Below are 18,476 nucleotides of genomic sequence, written 5' to 3' on the forward strand. Positions count from 1 at the left end.
AGTTTGTGTTGTTCTCTCTCTCCCTCCTCAGTTTGTGTTGTTCTCTCTCTCTCCAGATTGTGTTGTTCTCTCTCTCTCTCTCTCTCCAGTTTGTTTTGTTCTCTCTCTCTCTCCAGTTTGTGGTGTTCTCTCTCTTTCTCTCCCTCTCCAGTTTGTGTTGTTCTCTCTCTCTCTCTTCAGTTTGTGTTGCTCTCTCTCTCTCTCTCTATTTCTCTCTCTCTCCAGTTTGTGGTGTTCTCTCTCTTTCTCTCCCTCTCCAGTTTGTGTTGTTCTCTCTCTCTCTTCAGTTTGTGTTTCTCTCTCTTCTCTCTCTATCTCTCTCTCCAGTTTGTGTTGCTTTCTCTCCTTCCTCTCTATATCTCTCTCCAGTGTGTGTTGTTCTCTCTCTCTCTCCAGTTGTGCTCTCTCTCTCTCCAGTTTGTGTTGTTCTCTCTCTCCGTCCCCAGTTTGTTTTGGTCTCTCTCTCACTCTCTCCAGTTTGTGTTGTTCTCTCTCTCCCTCCCCAGTTTGTGGTGTTCTCTCTCTCTCTCTCTTTCTCCAGTTTGTGTTGTTCTCTCTCTCTCTCTCTGCGGTTTGTGTTGTTCTCAGTTCAGTTCAGTTCAGTTCAGTTCAAATGCTTTATTGGCATGAAAGTTTACAGAGAACCATATTGCCAAAGCTTACATAGCAAAAAGGTACAGTTTTCCAACATTCTGTAGGTGTCAATCGATTTGACATTTGTTGGGTATATACAATATTACTTTTAAACAATATTAATTTTAAACAGTCTTTCTACTTCATTTGGTATGTTCAATATTAATTTTAAACAGTCTTACTTTTAAACAGTCCTCAGGTTGTGACATGTTGTTACATATTTAGCCCCAAGGTATGGTCTGTCTCCTTCTCCTAGGACTAATCTCAATTTTGACAGATCATCCAATTCCTTGAAATCTGGGGTTGTTTGGCTTAGCTTGTTGAATAATATGTTTCTTGATGTGTTGAATTTTTCGCATTTTAGGAGGAAATGCATTTCTGTTTCAACCTCGCCAGCCAGACATTGATCGCATATTCTATTCTCTCTAGGCTGCCAGGATTTCTTGTATCTGCCTTTTTCAATTTCCAGTTGGTGGTCGCTTAGTCTGTACCTGGTGAGGGTCTGTCTCTGTTTTGTGTCTCTGATGGTCGTGAGGTAGTCTGCCAGTTTATATTCTCTTTTTAGGGCCCGGTAACATTCTAATCTGCTTTGGCTTTCGGTTATTTTGTTCCAATGTTCCAGGTAGGTTTCTTTGCATTTTTTAATGATTTGGTTCACTCGGATTGGTGTTTGGACGGCTGTGTTGGTCTGGGGCTGGTCAGGGTCCGGCTGAGTACTTAGTTTCAGTAGCAGCTGACTCAGGGGACTCTTTTCTGGGTTTAGCTCTTGGGTCTGAAAGGCTTTGAAATGAAGGGTGTCTGGGGAGCTAGATTTGAGGTGATTTAGGAAGTTTAGTGCTCGTTTTTGGATGTTTATTATCAGTGGGTATCTGCCTAGTTCGGCTCTGCATGCATTTGTTGGCGTTTTTCTTTGGGTGCGAAGGATGCTTCGGCAGAATTCTGCATGTAGGGCTTCTATTGTGTGTTTTTCCCATTTAGTGTAGCTTTGGTGATTTAGCGGGCCCCATACTTCACTACCGTACAGTGCAATGGGCAGGATTATGCTGTCAAAAATTTTGAGCCAGATTTTGATTGGGATTTGGATGTTGTAGAATTTTCTTTTTATTGCATATAGGGCTCTTCGGGCTTTTTCTTTTAGTGCATTCACTGCTATGCTGAAGCTCCCTGATGCTGTAATAGTTAGACCAAGGTAGGTGTAGCTCATAGTGTGTCCTATAGTGGTATCACTGAGGGTAAACTGGTATTTGTTTTCCTGACATCTGGGTCTTTTCTGAAAAATCATGATGTTGGTTTTCTTTAGATTTACTGTTAGAGCCCAATTTTGGCAGTATTTGTCGAGTAGGTCTAGTTGTTGCTGTAATCCCTGTTCTGTGGGAGACAGCAGAACCAGGTCGTCCGCATAGAACAGGGTTCTCTCTCTCTCTCTCTCTCCAGTTTGTGTTGTTCTCTCTTTCTCTCTCTCTCCAGTTTGTATTGTTCTCTCTCTCTCTCTCTCTCTCCAATTTGTGTTGTTCTCTCTCTTTCTCTCTCCAGTTTGTGTTCTCTCTCTCTCTCCAGTTTGCGGTGTTCTCTCTCTCTCTCCCTCTCCAGTTTGTGGTGTTCCCTCTCTCTCTCTCTCTCCAGTTTGTGTTGTTCTCTCTCTCCCTCCCCAGTTTGTGCTGTTCTCTCTCTCCAGTTTGTGTTGTTCTCTCTCTCTCTCTCTCCAGATTGTGTTTTTTTCTCTCTCTGTCCAGTTTGTGTTGTTATCGCTCTCTCTCTCCAGTCTGTGTTGTTCTCTCTCTCTCTCTCTCTCCAGTTTGTGGTGTTCTCTCTCTCTCCCTCTCCAGTTTGTGTTGTTCTCTCTCTCTCTCAGTTCTCAGTTCTCAGTTCAAATGCTTTATTGGCATGAAAGTTTACAGAGAACCATATTGCCAAAGCTTACATAGCAAAAAGGTACAGTTTTCCAACATTCTGTAGGTGTCAATCGATTTGACATTTGTTGGGTATATACAATATTACTTTTAAACAATATTAATTTTAAACAGTCTTTCTACTTCATTTGGTACGTTCAATATTAATTTTAAACAGTCTTACTTTTAAACAGTCCTCAGGTTGTGACATGTTGTTACATATTTAGCCCCAAGGTATGGTCTGTCTCCTTCTCCTAGGACTAATCTAAATTTTGACAGATCATCCAATTCCTTGAAATCTGGGGTTGTTTGGCTTAGCTTGTTGAATAATATGTTTCTTGATGTGTTGAATTTTTCGCATTTTAGGAGGAAATGCATTTCTGTTTCAACCTCGCCAGCCAGACATTGATCGCATATTCTATTCTCTCTAGGCTGCCAGGATTTCTTGTATCTGCCTTTTTCAATTTCCAGTTGGTGGTCGCTTAGTCTGTACCTGGTGAGGGTCTGTCTCTGTTTTGTGTCTCTGATGGTCGTGAGGTAGTCTGCCAGTTTATATTCTCTTTTTAGGGCCCGGTAACATTCTAATCTGCTTTGGCTTTCGGTTATCTTGTTCCAATGTTCCAGGTAGGTTTCTTTGCATTTTTTAATGATTTGGTTCACTCGGATTGGTGTTTGGACGGCTGTGTTTGGTTTGGTTTGTTCTCTCTCTCTCTCTTCAGTTTGTGTTGCTCTCTCTCTCTCTCTATCTCTCGCTCCCCAGTTTGTGTTGTTCTCTCTCTCTCCAGTTTGTGTTTCTCTCTCTTCTCCCTCTCTCTCCCTCTCCAGTTTGTGTTCTCTCTTTCTCTCCAGATGTTGTTGCTCTCTCTCTCTCTCTCTCCAGTTTGTGTTGTTCTCTCTCTCTCTCTCCAGTGTGTTTTGTTCTCTCTCTCTCTCCAGTTTGTGTTGTTCTCTCTCTCCCTCCTCAGTTTGTGTTGTTCTCTCTCTCTCTCCAGTTTGTGTTGTTCTCTCACTCTCTCTCTCCAGATTGTGTTTTTTTCTCTCTCTCTCCAGTTTGTGTTGTTATCGCTCTCTCTCTCCAGTTGTGTTGTTCTCTCTCTCTCTCCAGATTGTGTTGTTCTCTCTCTCTCTCCAGTTTGTGGTGTTCTCTCTCTTTCTCTCCCTCTCCAGTTTGTGTTGTTCCCTCTCTCTTCAGTTTGTGTTCTCTTTCTCTCTCTCTGCAGTTTGTCTTGTTCTCTCTATCTCTCTCTCTCCAGTTTGTGTTGTTCTCTCTCTCTCTCTCCAGATTGTGTTGTGCTCTCTCTCTCTCTCCAGTTTGTTTTGTTCTCTCTCTCTCTCCAGTTTGTGTAGTTTTCTCTCTCTCTCTCTCTCCAGTTTGTGTTCTCTCTCTCTCTCTCCAGTTTGTGGTGTTCTCTCTCTTTCTCTCCCTCTCCAGTTTGTGTTGTTCCCTCTCTCTCTCTTCAGTTTGTGTTGTTCTCTTTCTCTCTCTGCAATTTGTCTTGTTCTCTCTATCTCTCTCTCTCCAGTTTGTGTTTCTCTCTCTCTCTATCTCTCTCGCCCCAGTTTGTGTTGTTCTCTCTCTCCCTCCTCAGTTTGTGTTGTTCTCTCTCTCTCTCCAGTTTGTGTTGTTCTCTCTCTCTCTCTCTCTCTCCAGTTTGTGTTGTTCTCTCTCTCCAGTTTGTGGTGTTCTCTCTCTCCCTCTCCAGTTTGTATTGTTCTCTCTTTCTCTCCCCAGTTTGTGGTGCTCTCTCTCTCTCTCCCTCTCCAGTTTGTGTTATTATCGCTCTCTCTCTCTCCCCAGTTTGTGGTGTTCTCTCTCTCTCCCTCTCCAGTTTGTATTGTTCTCAGTTCAGTTCAGTTCAGTTCAAATGCTTTATTGGCATGAAAGTTTACAGAGAACCATATTGCCAAAGCTTACATTGCAAAAAGGTACAGTTTTCCAACATTCTGTAGGTGTCAATCGATTTGACATTTGTTGGGTATATACAATATTACTTTTAAACAATATTAATTTTAAACAGTCTTTCTACTTCATTTGGTACGTTCAATATTAATTTTAAACAGTCTTACTTTTAAACAGTCCTCAGGTTGTGACATGTTGTTACATATTTAGCCCCAAGGTATGGTCTGTCTCCTTCTCCTAGGACTAATCTCAATTTTGACAGATCATCCAATTCCTTGAAATCTGGGGTTGTTTGGCTTAGCTTGTTGAATAATATGTTTCTTGATGTGTTGAATTTTTCGCATTCTCTCTCTCTCCCTCTCCAGTTTGTGTTGTTCTCTCTTTCTCTCTCTCTCGCCAGATGGTGCTCCCTCTCTCTCTCCCGTTTGTGGTGTTCTCTCTCTCTCCCTCTCCAGTTTGCAGTGTTCCCTCTCTCTCTCTCCAGAGTTTGTGTTGTTCTCTCTCTCCCTCCTCAGTTTGTGTTGTTCTCTCTCTCTCTCCAGTTTGTGTTTTTTTCTCTCACTCTACAGTTTGTGTTGTTATTGCTCTCTCTCTCCAGTTGTGTTGTTCTCTCCCTCTCTCCAGTTTGTATTGTTCTCTCTCTCTCCAGATTGTGTTGTTCTCTCTCTCTCTCTCTCTCCAGTTTGTGTTGATCACACGCTCTCTCTCTTTCTCCAGTTTGTGGCTCTCTCTCTCGCTCACTATCTCTCTCCCCCCAGTTTGTGTTGTTCTCTCTCTCACCAGTTTGTGTTTCTCTCTCTTCTCCCTCTATCTCTCCCTCCAGTTTGTGTTGCTTTCTCTCTCTTCTCTCTCTCTCTCTCTCTCTCCAGTTTGTGGTGTTCTCTCTCTCTCCCTCTCCAGTTTGTGTTGTTCCCTCTCTCTCTCTTCAGTTTGTGTTGTTCTCTTTCTCTCTCTGCAATTTGTCTTGTTCTCTCTATCTCTCTCTCTCCAGTTTGTGTTTCTCTCTCTCTCTATCTCTCTCGCCCCAGTTTGTGTTGTTCTCTCTCTCCCTCTCCAGTTTGTATTGTTCTCTCTTTCTCTCCCCAGTTTGTGGTGCTCTCTCTCTCTCTCTCTCTCCAGTCTGTGTTGTTCTCTCTCTCTCTCTCTCTCCAGTTTGTGGTGTTCTCTCTCTCTCTCTCTCCAGTTTGTGTTGTTCTCTCTCTCCAGTTTGTGGTGTTCTCTCTCTCCCTCTCCAGTTTGTATTGTTCTCTCTCTCTCTCCCCAGTTTGTGGTGCTCTCTCTCTCTCTCCCTCTCCAGTTTGTGTTATTATCGCTCTCTCTCTCTCCCAAGTTTGTGTTGCTCTCTCTCTCTCCCCAGTTTGTGTTTCTCTCTCTTCTCTCCCTATCAATTTTCAATTCAATTGAAATCGCTTTATTGTCACGACAAGGTACATCTTATGTTGCCAAAGCATCGAAAAACATTCATGGTTGTACACAAAAATACAGATCTATCCATAAAGTATATAAACAGATATATCCCTGAGTGTATAAATATACATTCATATAATTTGTATATACTCTTTTCTTATATTTAGTGGTTGTTCTTCTGTTTATGGTAAGCTGTAACATAGTGTGCCGCTAATGTTACACAATTTCTCTCTTCCCCTAGTAGGTCTGGGAGTTTTTGGTCGTCATTCAAATTTCTGAATTCCGGGCATATTTTTGTGAATTTTGGGTAGAAATTCTCCCTTATGCCCTGATATGTTCTACAAGTTGTGTGGAAGTGCATCTCTGTCTCCACCACTCCCTGACTGCAGTGAGAGCATATCCTGTCCTCTCTTGGTAGCCGGGTCTGCCTGTGTCTACCTTTTTCAATCGCCAGGCTATGTTCACTAAGTCTGTACATTGTCAAGGTTTTTCTCAGTTTGCTATCCTTTACCATGGTCAGGTAATCAGCCATGTTGTATTGTCTGTTTAGGGCCAAGTAGCAATTGAGTTTGCTTTGGGTTTTTGTTGTTTCTGTCCAATATGACAGATATTTTTCCTTTTGCTTAGCGACGATTGTGTTGGGTCGAATTCTTTGTGTTACGCTGTCACTGTCCTGGGGCTGGTTATTGTTAGTAGTGTTAGTAGTTACTTCACTGAGTCCCAGGACTAGTTGACTGAGGGTATTCTTCTTTATGATCCTCTCTTGGCATTTCAGGGCTTCGTAATGATAGCAGTGGGGGTTGCTCATTTCTAGGTGTTTCCAAAATTTGTTGGCTCTTTTTTGGATAGTGATTATTAATGGATATTGGCCTAGTTCTGCCCTGCATGCATTGTTTACAGTTTTCCTTTGCGTCCGGAGGATACTTTTACAGAATTCTGCATGGAGGATCTCAATTGGGTGTTTGTCCCATTTTGCAAATTCTCTCTCTCCAGTTTGTGTTGCTTTCTCTCTCTTCTCTCTATCTCTTTCTCTCCAGTTTGTGTTGTTGTCTCTGTCTCTCTCTCCAGTTTGTTTTCTCTCACTCTCCAGTTTGTGTTGTTCTCTCTCTCTCTCTTCAGTTTGTGTTGTTCTCTCTCTCTCTCTCCAGTATGTGTTGCTCTCTCTCTCTCTCTCTATCTCTCTCTCCCCAGTTTGTGTTGTTCTCTCTCTAGATTGTGTTTCTCTCTCTTCTCCCTCTATCTCTCTCTCCAGTTTGTGTAGCTTTCTCTCTCCCTCTCTCCTGTTTGTGTTGTTCTCTCTCTCTCCCTCTCCAGTTTGTGGTGTTCCCTCTCTCTCCCTCTCCAGTTTGTGTTGATCTCTCTCTCTCCAGTTTGTGTTCTCTCTTTCTCTCCAGATGTTGTTGCTCTCTCTCTCTTTCTCTCTCCAGTTTGTGTTGTTCTCTCTCTCCCTCCCCAATTTGTGCTGTTCTCTCTCTCTCTCTCTCCAGTTTGTGTTGTTCTCTCTCTCCCTCCTCAGTTTGTGTTGTTCTCTCTCTCTCTCTCCAGTTTGTGTTGTTCTCTCTCTCTCTCTCCAGTTTGTTTTGTTCTCTCTCTCTCTCCAGTTTGTGGTGTTCTCTCTCTCTCCAGTTTGTGTTGTTCTCTCTCTCCCTCCTCTGTTTGTGTTGTTCTCTCTCTCTCTCCAGATTGTGTTGTTCTCTCTCTCTCTCTCTCCAGTTTGTTTTGTTCTCTCTCTCTCTCCAGTTTGTGGTGTTCTCTCTCTTTCTCTCCCTCTCCAGTTTGTGTTGTTCTCTCTCTCTCTCTTCAGTTTGTGTTGCTCTCTCTCTCTCTCTATCTCCCTCTCTCTCCAGTTTGTGGTGTTCTCTCTCTTTCTCTCCCTCTCCAGTTTGTGTTGTTCTCTCTCTCTCTTCAGTTTGTGTTTCTCTCTCTTCTCAATTCAATTCAATTTCAATTCAAATGCTTTATTGGCATGAAAGTTTACAGGGAACCATATTGCCAAAGCTTACATAACAAAAAGTACAGTTTTCCAACATTCTGTAGGTGTCAAACAATTTTGACCTTCGTTGGGTACATACAATATTAATTTAAACAATGTTAATTTATGGTGTGGAGATGCCGGAGTTGGACTGGGGTGGACAAATGTAAGAAGTCGCACAACACCAGGTTATAGTCCAACAGCTTTATTTGAAATCACAAGCTTTCGGAGCGCTGCTCCTTCTTCAGGTGAAGTGGAGAAATGCATAAAGACACAGCTTATATAGTCAGAGAATCATGTCAGATATTTACAGGTAACCTTTCCAACTGCCATTTATCACACCTCAGCAGAGAGATAATCACAGCAGTCAAAGGTGTGAATGGTGTCCAAACAGGTCAGTCAGGGAAACATTATATCAAAGAACAATGAGGTGGGGTCACAAGCGGTCAAATATTGCAGATGCTGGGGTCTGTATGAAAAACAAAAAAAACAGACAAAAAACATTTTTTTTGGCTGGAAATCACAGCAGGTCCGGCCGCATCTGTGTAGAGAGTTCTTTGATGTAATGTTTCCCTGGCTGACCTGTTTGGACACCATTCACACCTTTGACTGCTGTGATTATCTCTCTGCCGAGGTGTGATAAATGGCAGTTGGAAAGGTTACCTGTAAACATCTGACATGATTCTCTGACTATATGAGCTGTGTCTTTATGCATTTCTCCACTTCACCCGAAGAAGGAGCAGCGCTCCGAAAGCTTGTGATTTCAAATAAATATTAATTTAAACAGTCGTTGAACATCGTTGTGTACATTCAGTATTAATTTTAAACAGTCCTCAGGTTGTGACATGTTGTTACATATTTGGCACCAAGGTATGGTCTGTCTCCTTCTCCCAGGACTAATCTTAATTTTGACAGGTCATCCAATTCTTTGAAATCTGGGGTTGTTTGGCTGAGCTTGTCAAATAATATGTTTCTTGTTTTGTTGAATTTTTCGCATTTTAGGAGGAAGTGCATCTCTGTCTCAACCTCGCCGGCCAGACATTGATCACATATTCTATTCTCTCTAGGCTGCCAGGATTTCTTGTATCTTCCTTTTTCAATTGCCAGTTGGTGGTCGCTTAGTCTGTACCTGGTGAGGGTCTGTCTCTGTTTTGTGTCTCTGATGGTCGAGAGATAGTCTGCCAGTTTATATTCTCTTTTTAGGGCCCGGTAACATTCTAATCTGCTTTGGCTTTTGGTTATTTTGTTCCAATGTTCCAGGTAGGTTTCTTTGCATTGTTTAATGATTTGGTTCACTCGGATTGGTGTTTGGACGGCAGTGTTGGTCTGGGGCTGGTCAGGGTCCAGCTGAGTAGGAGTACTTAGTTTCAGTAGCAGCTGACTCAGGGGACTCTTTTCTGGGTTTAGCTCTTGGGTCTGGAAGGCTTTAAAATGAAGGGTGTCTGGGGAGCTAGATTTGAGGTGATTTAGGACGTTTAGTGCTCGTTTGTGGATGTTTATTATCAGTGGGTATCTGCCTAGTTCGGCTCTGCATGCATTTGTTGGTGTTTTCCTTTGGGTGCGAAGAATGCTTCGGCAAAATTCTGCATGTAGGGCTTCTATTGTGTGTTTTTCCCATTTAGTGTAGCTATGGTGATTGAGCGGGCCCCATACTTCACTACCGTACAGCGCAATGGGCAGGATTATGCTGTCAAATATTTTGAGCCAGATTTTGATTGGGATTTGGATGTTGTAGAATTTTCTTTTTATTGCATATAGGGCTTTTTGGGCTTTTTCTTTTAGTGCATTCACTGCTATGCTGAAGCTCCCTGATGCTGTAATGGTTACACCAAGGTAAGTGTAGCTCATAGGGTGTCCTATGATGGTATCACTGAGAGTAAACTGGTATTTGTTTTCCTGACATCTGGGCCTTTTTTGAAAAATCACGATGTTGGTTTTCTTTAGATTTACTGTTAGGGCCCAATTTTGGCAGTATTTTTCGAGTAGGTCTAATTGTTGCTGTAATCCCTGTTCTGTGGGAGACAGCAGAACCAGGTCATCCGCATAGAACAGGGATTTCACTTCTCAATCCAGGAGACAGAGACCCGGTGACTCGCTTTGCTCCAGCATGTCTGCTAATTCATTTATGTATATGTTGAACAGGGTCAGGCTCAAATTGCAGCCCTGCCGGACGCCTCTTCTCTGGGTGAAGAAACCGGTGCGTTTGTCTCCAATTTTGACACCGCATTTATTTTTCAGATACATCGATTTAATAAGGTCATAGACTTTGCCCCCTATTCCACACTGAAGAAGTTTATAATAGAGCCCTTCGTGCCAGATAGAGTCAAAGGCTTTCTTGAAGTCAATGAAACAAGCGAATATTTTCCCATTTTTTGTTTGGTGTATATGTTTTTCAATGAGAGTGTGAAGGGTATAGATATGGTCGGTGGTGCGGTGTTTTGGAAGAAAGCCTATTTGATTTTTTCTAAGGATATTATGTTTGTTAAGAAAATCCAGTAATCTACTATTTAGAATACTGCAGAATAACTTCCCTAGACAACTGTTGACACAGATGCCGCGGTAGTTATTTGGGTCTGATTTGTTTCCACTTTTAAATATGGGAGAGATGAGTCCTTGGCACCAGATATCAGGAAAACAGCCTGAACATAATATGATGTTGAATAACTTGAGTACAGCACCCTGCATCTCCATATTGCTGAACTTGAGCATTTCATTTTTGATGTTGTCTGGACCACAGGCTTTCTTTAGGTGGAGAGATTTTGTTTTTGTGGCCAGTTCTTTCCATGTGATTGGGGAGTCTAGAGGGTTTTGGTTGTCTTTAATTGTTGCTTCTAATGTGTGGAGTTTTTCTGTGACATGATGTTGACTTGGGTTTGTTTCGTTTATTGGGATGTCTTTGTAGAGGTTTTCAAAATGTGTTCTCCAGATGTCGCCATCTTGGATTGGTAATGCTTGCAATTGTGTTGTACTCAGGTTATTCCACATATCCCAGAATTGATTTGGATTAATGGAGTTTTCAATTTCTTCAAGTATTTTGTGGGTATAATTTTGGTTTTCTTTAGATTTACTGTTAGGGCCCAATTTTGGCAGTATTTGTCGAGTAGGTCTAGTTGTTGCTGTAATCCCTGTTCTGTGGGAGACAGCAGAACCAGGTTGTCCGCATAGAACAGGGATTTCACTTCTCCATCCAGGAGACAGAGACCCGGTGACTCGCTTTGCTCCAGCATGTCTGCTAATTCATTTATGTATATGTTGAACAGGGTCGGGCTCAAATTGCAGCCCTGCCGGACGCCTCTTCTCTGGGTGAAGAAACCGGTGCGTTTGTCTCCAATTTTGACACCGCATTTATTTTTCAGATACATCGATTTAATAAGGTCATAGACTTTGCCCCCTATTCCACACTGAAGAAGTTTATAATAGAGCCCGTCGTGCCAGATAGAGTCAAAGGCTTTCTTGAAGTCAATGAAACAAGCGAATATTTTCCCATTTTTTGTTTGGTGCATATGTTTTTCAATGAGAGTGTGAAGGGTATAGATATGGTCGGTGGTGCAGTGTTTTGGAAGAAAGCCTATTTGATTTTTTCTAAGGATATTATGTTTGTTAAGAAAATCCAGTAATCTACTATTTAGAATACTGCAGAATAACTTCCCTAGACAACTGTTGACACAGATGCCGCGGTAGTTATTTGGGTCTGATTTGTTTCCACTTTTATATATGGGAGAGATGAGTCCTTGGCACCAGATATCGGGAAAACAGCCTGAACATAATATGATGTTGAATAACTTGAGTACAGCACCCTGCATCTCCAGTTTGTGTTGTTCCAATTCCAATTCCAATTCCAATTCCAATTAAAATGCTTTATTGGCATGAAAGTTTACAGAGAACCATATTGCCAAAGCTTACATAGCAAAAAGGTACAGTTTTCCAACATTCTGTAGGTGTCAATCGATTTGACATTTGTTGGGTACATACAATATTACTTTTAAACAATATTAATTTTAAACAGTCTTTGTACTTCATTTGGTACGTTCAATATTAATTTTAAACAGTCTTAATTTTAAACAGTCCTCAGGTTGTGACATGTTGTTACATATTTGGCCCTCTCTCCAGTTTGTGTTGTTCTCTCTTTCTCTCTCTCTCCAGTTTGTATTGTTCTCTCTCTCTCTCTCTCCAATTTGTGTTGTTCTCTCTCTTTCTCTCTCCAGTTTGTGTTCTCTCTCTCTCTCCAGTTTGCGGTGTTCTCTCTCTCTCTCTCCCTCTCCAGTTAGTGGTGTGCCCTCTCTCTCTCTCCAGTTTGTGTTGTTCTCTCTCCCTCTCTCTCCAGATTGTGTTTTTTTCTCTCTCTCTCCAGTTTGTGTTGTTATCGCTCTCTCTCTCCAGTTGTGTTGTACTCTCTCTCTCTCCAGTTTGTGTTGTTCTCTCTCTCTCTCTCCAGATTGTGTTGTTCTCTCTCTCTCTCTCCAGTTTGTTTTGTTCTCTCTCTCCCTCTCCAGTCTGTGTTGTTCTCTCTCTCTCTCTCCAGTTTGTGGTGTTCTCTCTCTCCCCCTCTCCAGTTTTTTTGTTCTCTCTCTCTCTCTCTCTCTCCAGTTTGGTTTGTTCTCTCTATCTCTCTCTCTCCAGTTTGTGTTGCTCTCTGTCTCTCTTTCCAGTTTGTGTTCTTTCTCTCTCCAGTTTGTGTTGCTCTCTCTCTCCCTCTCCAGTTTGTGTTCTCTCTTTCTCTCCAGATGTTGTTGCTCTCTCTCTCTCCAGTTTGTGTTGTTCTCTCTCTCTCTCTCCAGATTGTGTTGTTCTCTCTCTCTCTCTCTCCAGTTTGTTTTGTTCTCTCTCTCTCTCCAGTTTGTGTAGTTCTCTCTCTCTCTCTCTCCAGTTTGTGTTCTCTCTCTCTCTCTCCAGTTTGTGGTGTTCTCTCTCTCACCCTCTCCAGTTTGTGTTGTTCCCTCTCTCTCTCTTCAGTTTGTGCTGTTCTCTTTCTCTCTCTCTGCAGTTTGTCTTGTTCTCTCTATCTCTCTCTCTCCAGTTTGTGTTTTTTTCTCTCTCTCTCCAGTTTGTGTTGTTCTCTCTCCCTCTCCAGTTTTTATTGTTCTCTCTCTCTCTCTCTCTCCAGTATGTGTTGTTCGCTCTTTCACTCTCTCTCTCCAGTTTGTGTTGTTCACTCTCTCTCTCCAGTTTTTGTTTTTCTATCTCTCTCTCTCTCCAGTTTGTGTTCTCTCTCTCTCTCCCTCTCCAGTTTGTGTTGTTCTCTCTCTCTTTCTCTCTCCAGTTTGTGTTGTTCTCTCTATCTCTCTCTCCAGTTTGTGTTGCTCTCTCTCTCTCTCTCTCTCCCAAGTTTGTGTTGTTCTCTCTCTCTCCAGTTTGTGTTTCTCTCTCTTCTCTCTCTATCTCTCTCACTCCAGTTTGTGTTGTTCTCTCTCTCTCTCTATCTGCAGTTTGTGCTGTTCTCTCTCTCTCCAGTTTTTGTTCAATTCAATTCAATTCAATTCAAATCACTTTATTGGCATGATAAGGTACATCTTATGTTGCCAAAGCATCAAAATACATTTATGGTTGAACACATAAATGCAGTTCTATTCATACAGTGTATAAACAGGTATATCCCTGAGTGTATAAATATACATTCGCATTATTTATATATACTCTTTTCTTAGGTTTACTGGTTGTCCCTCTGTTCATGGCAAGCTGTAACATAGTGTGCCGCCAGTGCTACACAGCTTCTCTCCTCCCCCAGTAGGTATGGGAGTTTTTGGTCGTCATTCAGATTTCTGAATTCAGGGCATATTTGTGAGAATTTTTGGTAGAAATTCTCCCTGATGCCCTGATATTTTCCACAGGCTGTGAGGAAGTGCATCTCTGTCTCCACTACTCCCTGACTGCAGTGAGAGCATATCCTGTCCTCTCTTGGCAGCCTGGTCTGCCTGTGTCTGCCTTTTTCGATCGCTAGGCTATGTTCGCTAAGTCTGTACCTTGTCAAGGTTTTTCTCAGTTTGTTATCCTTTACCATGGTCAGGTACTCAGCCATGTTGTATTGTCTGTTTAGGGCCAAGTAGCAATTGAGTTTGCTTTGGGTTTTTGTTGTTTCTGCCCAATAATGACAGGTATTTTTCCTTTTGTTTAGTGACAATTGTGTTGGGTCGAATTCTCTCTGCTACGATGTCACTGTCCTGGGGCTGGTTATTGTTAGTAGTGTTTGTGTTGTTCTCTCTCTCTCTCTCTCTCTCTCTATCTATCTCCAGTTTGTGTTGTTATCTCTCTCTCCATTTTATGTTTCTCTCTCTTCTCTCTCTATCTCTCTCTTTCTCTTTCTCTCTCTCCAGTTTGTGTTGCTCTCTCTCTCTCTCCAGTTTGTGGTGTTCTCTCTCTCTCCAGTTTGTGTTCCCTCTCTCTCTCTCTCCAGTTTGTGTTGCTCTCTCTCTATCTCTCTCCAGTTTGTGTTGTTCTCTCTCTCTCTCTCTCCAGTTTGTGTTGCTCTCTTTCTCTTCTCTCTCTCCAGTTTGTGTTGTTCTCTCTATCTCTCTCCAGTTTGTGTTGCTCTCTCTCTCTCTCTCTCTCCAGTTTTTGTTCTCTCTCTCTCTCTCTCTCCAGTTTGTGTTCTTCTCTCTCTCCAGTTTGTGGTGTTCTCTCTCTCTCTCTCCCTCTCCAGTTTGTGTTCTTCTCTGTCTCTCTCTCCAGTTTGTGGGGTTCTCTCTCTCTCTCCAGTTTGCGTTGTTCTCTCAATTCAATTCAATTCAATTCAAATGCTTTATTGGCATGAAAGTTTACAGGGAACCATATTGCCAAAGCTTACATAACAAAAAGTACAGTTTTCCAACATTCTGTAGGCGTCAAACAATTTTGACCTTCGTTGGGTACATACAATATTAGTTTAAACAATATTAATTTAAACAGTCGTTGAACATCGTTGGGTACATTCAGTATTAATTTTAAACAGTCCTCAGGTTGTGACATGTTGTTACATATTTGGCACCAAGGTATGGTCTGTCTCCTTCTCCCAGGACTAATCTTAATTTTGACAGGTCATCCAATTCTTTGAAATCTGGGGTTGTTTGGCTGAGCTTGTCAAATAATATGTTTCTTGTTGTGTTGAATTTTTCGCATTTTAGGAGGAAATGCATCTCTGTCTCAACCTCGCCGGCCAGACATTGATCACATATTCTATTCTCTCTAGGCTGCCAGGATTTCTTGTATCTTCCTTTTTCAATTGCTAGTTGGTGGTCGCTTAGTCTGTACCTGGTGAGGATCTGTCTCTGTTTTGTGTCTCTGATGGTCGAGAGATAGTCTGCCAGTTTATATTCTCTTTTTAGGGCCCGGTAACATTCTAATCTGCTTTGGCTTTTGGTTATTTTGTTCCAATGTTCCAGGTAGGTTTCTTTGCATTGTTTAATGATTTAGTTCACTCGGATTGGTGTTTGGACGGCAGTGTTGGTCTGGGACTGGTCAGGGTCCGGCTGAGTAGGAGTACTTAGTTTCAGTAGCAGCTGACTCAGGGGACTCTTTTCTGGGTTTAGCTCTTGGGTCTGGAAGGCTTTAAAATGAAGGGTGTCTGGGAAGCTCGATTTGAGGTGATTTAGGAAGTTTAGTGCTCGTTTGTGGATGTTTATTATCAGTGGGTATCTGCCTAGTTCGGTTCTGCATGCATTTGTTGGTGTTTTCCTTTGGGTGCGAAGAATGCTTCGGCAAAATTCTGCATGTAGGGCTTCTATTGTGTGTTTTTCCCATTTAGTGTAGCTATGGTGATTGAGCGGGCCCCATACTTCACTATCGTACAGCGCAATGGGCAGGATTATGCTGTCAAATATTTTGAGCCAGATTTTGATTGGGATTTGGATGTTGTAGAATTTTCTTTTTATTGCATATAGGGCTCTTCGGGCTTTTTCCTTTAGTGCATTCACTGCTATGCTGAAGCTCCCTGATGCTGTAATGGTTAGACCAAGGTAAGTGTAGCTCATAGTGTGTCATATGATGGTATCACTGAGAGTAAACTTCTATTTGTTTTCCTGACACCTGGGCCTTTTTTGAAAAATCATGATGTTGGTTTTCTTTAGATTTACTGTTAGGGCCCAATTTTGGCAGTATTTGTCGAGTAGGTCTAGTTGTTGCTGTAATCCCTGTTCTGTGGGAGACAGCAGAACCAGGTCATCCGCATAGAACAGGGATTTCACTTCTCCATCCAGGAGACAGAGACCCGGTGACTCGCTTTGCTCCAGCATGTCTGCTAATTCATTTATGTATATGTTGAACAGGGTCGGGCTCAAATTGCAGCCCTGCCGGACGCCTCTTCTCTGGGTGAAGAAACCGGTGCGTTTGTCTCCAATTTTGACACCGCATTTATTTTTCAGATACATCGATTTAATATGGTCATAGACTTTGCCCCCAGTTTGTGTTTCTCTCTCTTCTCCCTCTATCTCTCTCTCCAGTTTGTGTTGCTCTCTCTCTATCTCTCTCCAGTTTGTGTTGTTCTCTCTCTCTCTCTCTCCAGTTTGTGTTGCTCTCTCTCTCTCTCTCTCCAGTTTGTGTTGTTCTCTCTCTCTCTCTTCAGTTTGTGTTCTTCTCTCTCTCCAGTTTGTGTTGTTCTCTCTATCTCTCTCTCCAGTTTGTGTTGCTCTCTCTCTCACTCTCTCTATCTCTCTCTCCCCAGTTTTTGTTTCTCTCTCTTCTCTCTCTATCTCTCTCTCCAGTTTGTGTTTCTCTCTCTTCTCTCTCTATCTCTCTCTCCAGTTTGTGTTGCTCTCTCTCTATCTATCTCCAGTTTGTGTTGTTCTCTCTCTCTCTCTCTCCAGTTTGTGTTGCTCTCTCTCTCTCCAGTTTTTGTTCTCTCTCTCTCTCTGCAGTTTGTGTTCTTCTCTCTCTCCAGTTTGTGGTGTTCTCGCTCTCTCTCTCCCTCTCCAGTTTGTGTTCTTCTCTGTCTCTCTCTCCAGTTTGTGGTGTTCTCTCTCTCTCTCCAGTTTGCGTTGTTCTCTCTCTCTCCAGTTTGTGTTTCTCTCTCTTCTCTCTCTATCTCTCTCTTCAGTTTGTGTTGCTCTCTCTCTATCTCTCTCCAGTTTGTGTTGTTCTCTCTCTCTCTCTCTCTCCAGTTTATGTTGCTCTCTCTCTCTTCTCTCTCTCCAATTTGTGTTGTTCTCTCTATCTCTCTCCAGTTTGTGTTGCTCTCTCTCTCCAGTTTGTGTTGTTCTCTCTCTCTCTCTTCAGTTTGTGTTTTTCTCTCTCTCCAGTTTGTGTTGTTCTCTCTATCTCTCTCTCCCCAGTTTGTGTTTCTCTCTCTTCTCTCTCTATCTCTCTCTCCAGTTTGTGTTGCTCTCTCTCTCTTCTCTCTATCTCTCTCTCTCCAGTTTGTGTTGCTCTCTCTCTCTCTCCAGTTTGTGTTGTTCTCACTCTCTCTCCACTTTGTTTTGCTCTCTCTCTCTCTCTATCTCCAGTTTGTGTTGTTCTCTCTCTCCAGTTTGTGTTTCTCTCTCTTCTCTCTCTATCTCTCTCTGCAGTTTGTGTTGCTCTCTCTCTCTCTCTATCTCTCTCTCCAGTTTGTGTTGTTTTCCAATTCCAATTCCAATTCAATTCAAATGCTTTATTGGCATGAAAGTTTACAGAGAACCATATTGCCAAAGCTTACATAGCAAAAAGGTACAGTTTTCCAACATTCTGTAGGTGTCAATCGATTTGACATTTGTTGGGTACATACAATATTACTTTTAAACAATATTAATTTTAAACAGTCTTTGTACTTCATTTGGTACGTTCAATATTAATTATAAACAGTCTTAATTTTAAACAGTCCTCAGGTTGTGACATGTTGTTACATATTTGGCCCCAAGGTATGGTCTGTCTCCTTCTCCTAGGACTAATCTCAATTTTGACAGGTCATCCAATTCCTTGAAATCTGGGGTTGTTTGGCTTAGCTTGTTGAATAATATGTTTCTTGATGTGTTGAATTTTTCGCATTTTAGGAGGAAATGCATTTCTGTTTCAACCTCGCCGGCCAGACATTGATCGCATATTCTATTCTCTCTAGGCTGCCAGGATTTCTTGTATCTGCCTTTTTCAATTTCCAGTTGGTGGTCGCTTAGTCTGTACCTGGTGAGGGTCTGTCTCTGTTTTGTGTCTCTGATGGTCGTGAGGTAGTCTGCCAGTTTATATTCTCTTTTTAGGGCCCGGTAACATTCTAATCTGCTTTGGCTTTCGGTTATTTTGTTCCAATGTTCCAGGTAGGTTTCTTTGCATTTTTTAATGATTTGGTTCACTCGGATTGGTGTTTGGACGGCTGTGTTGGTCTGGGGCTGGTCAGGGTCCGGCTGAGTACTTAGTTTCAGTAGCAGCTGACTCAGGGGACTCTTTTCTGGGTTTAGCTCTTGGGTCTGAAAGGCTTTGAAATGAAGGGTGTCTGGGGAGCTAGACTTGAGGTGATTTAGGAAGTTTAGTGCTCGTTTTTGGATGTTTATTATCAGTGGGTATCTCTCTCCAGTTTGTGTTTCTCTCTCTTCTCTCTCTATCTCTCTCTTTCTCTTTCTCTCGCTCCAGTTTGTGTTGCTCTCTCTCTCTCCAGTTTCTGGGGTTCTCTCTCTCCAGTTTGTGTTGTTCTCTCTCAGTTCAGTTCAGTTCAGTTCAAATGCTTTATTGGCATGAAAGTTTACAGAGAACCATATTGCCAAAGCTTACATAGCAAAAAGGTACAGTTTTCTCTCTCTCT

This window comes from Somniosus microcephalus, chromosome 2 (genome assembly GCF_052327205.1).
Source record: "Somniosus microcephalus isolate GS21.2 chromosome 2, FLI_Smic_1.0, whole genome shotgun sequence".
NCBI lineage: Eukaryota > Metazoa > Chordata > Chondrichthyes > Squaliformes > Somniosidae > Somniosus > Somniosus microcephalus.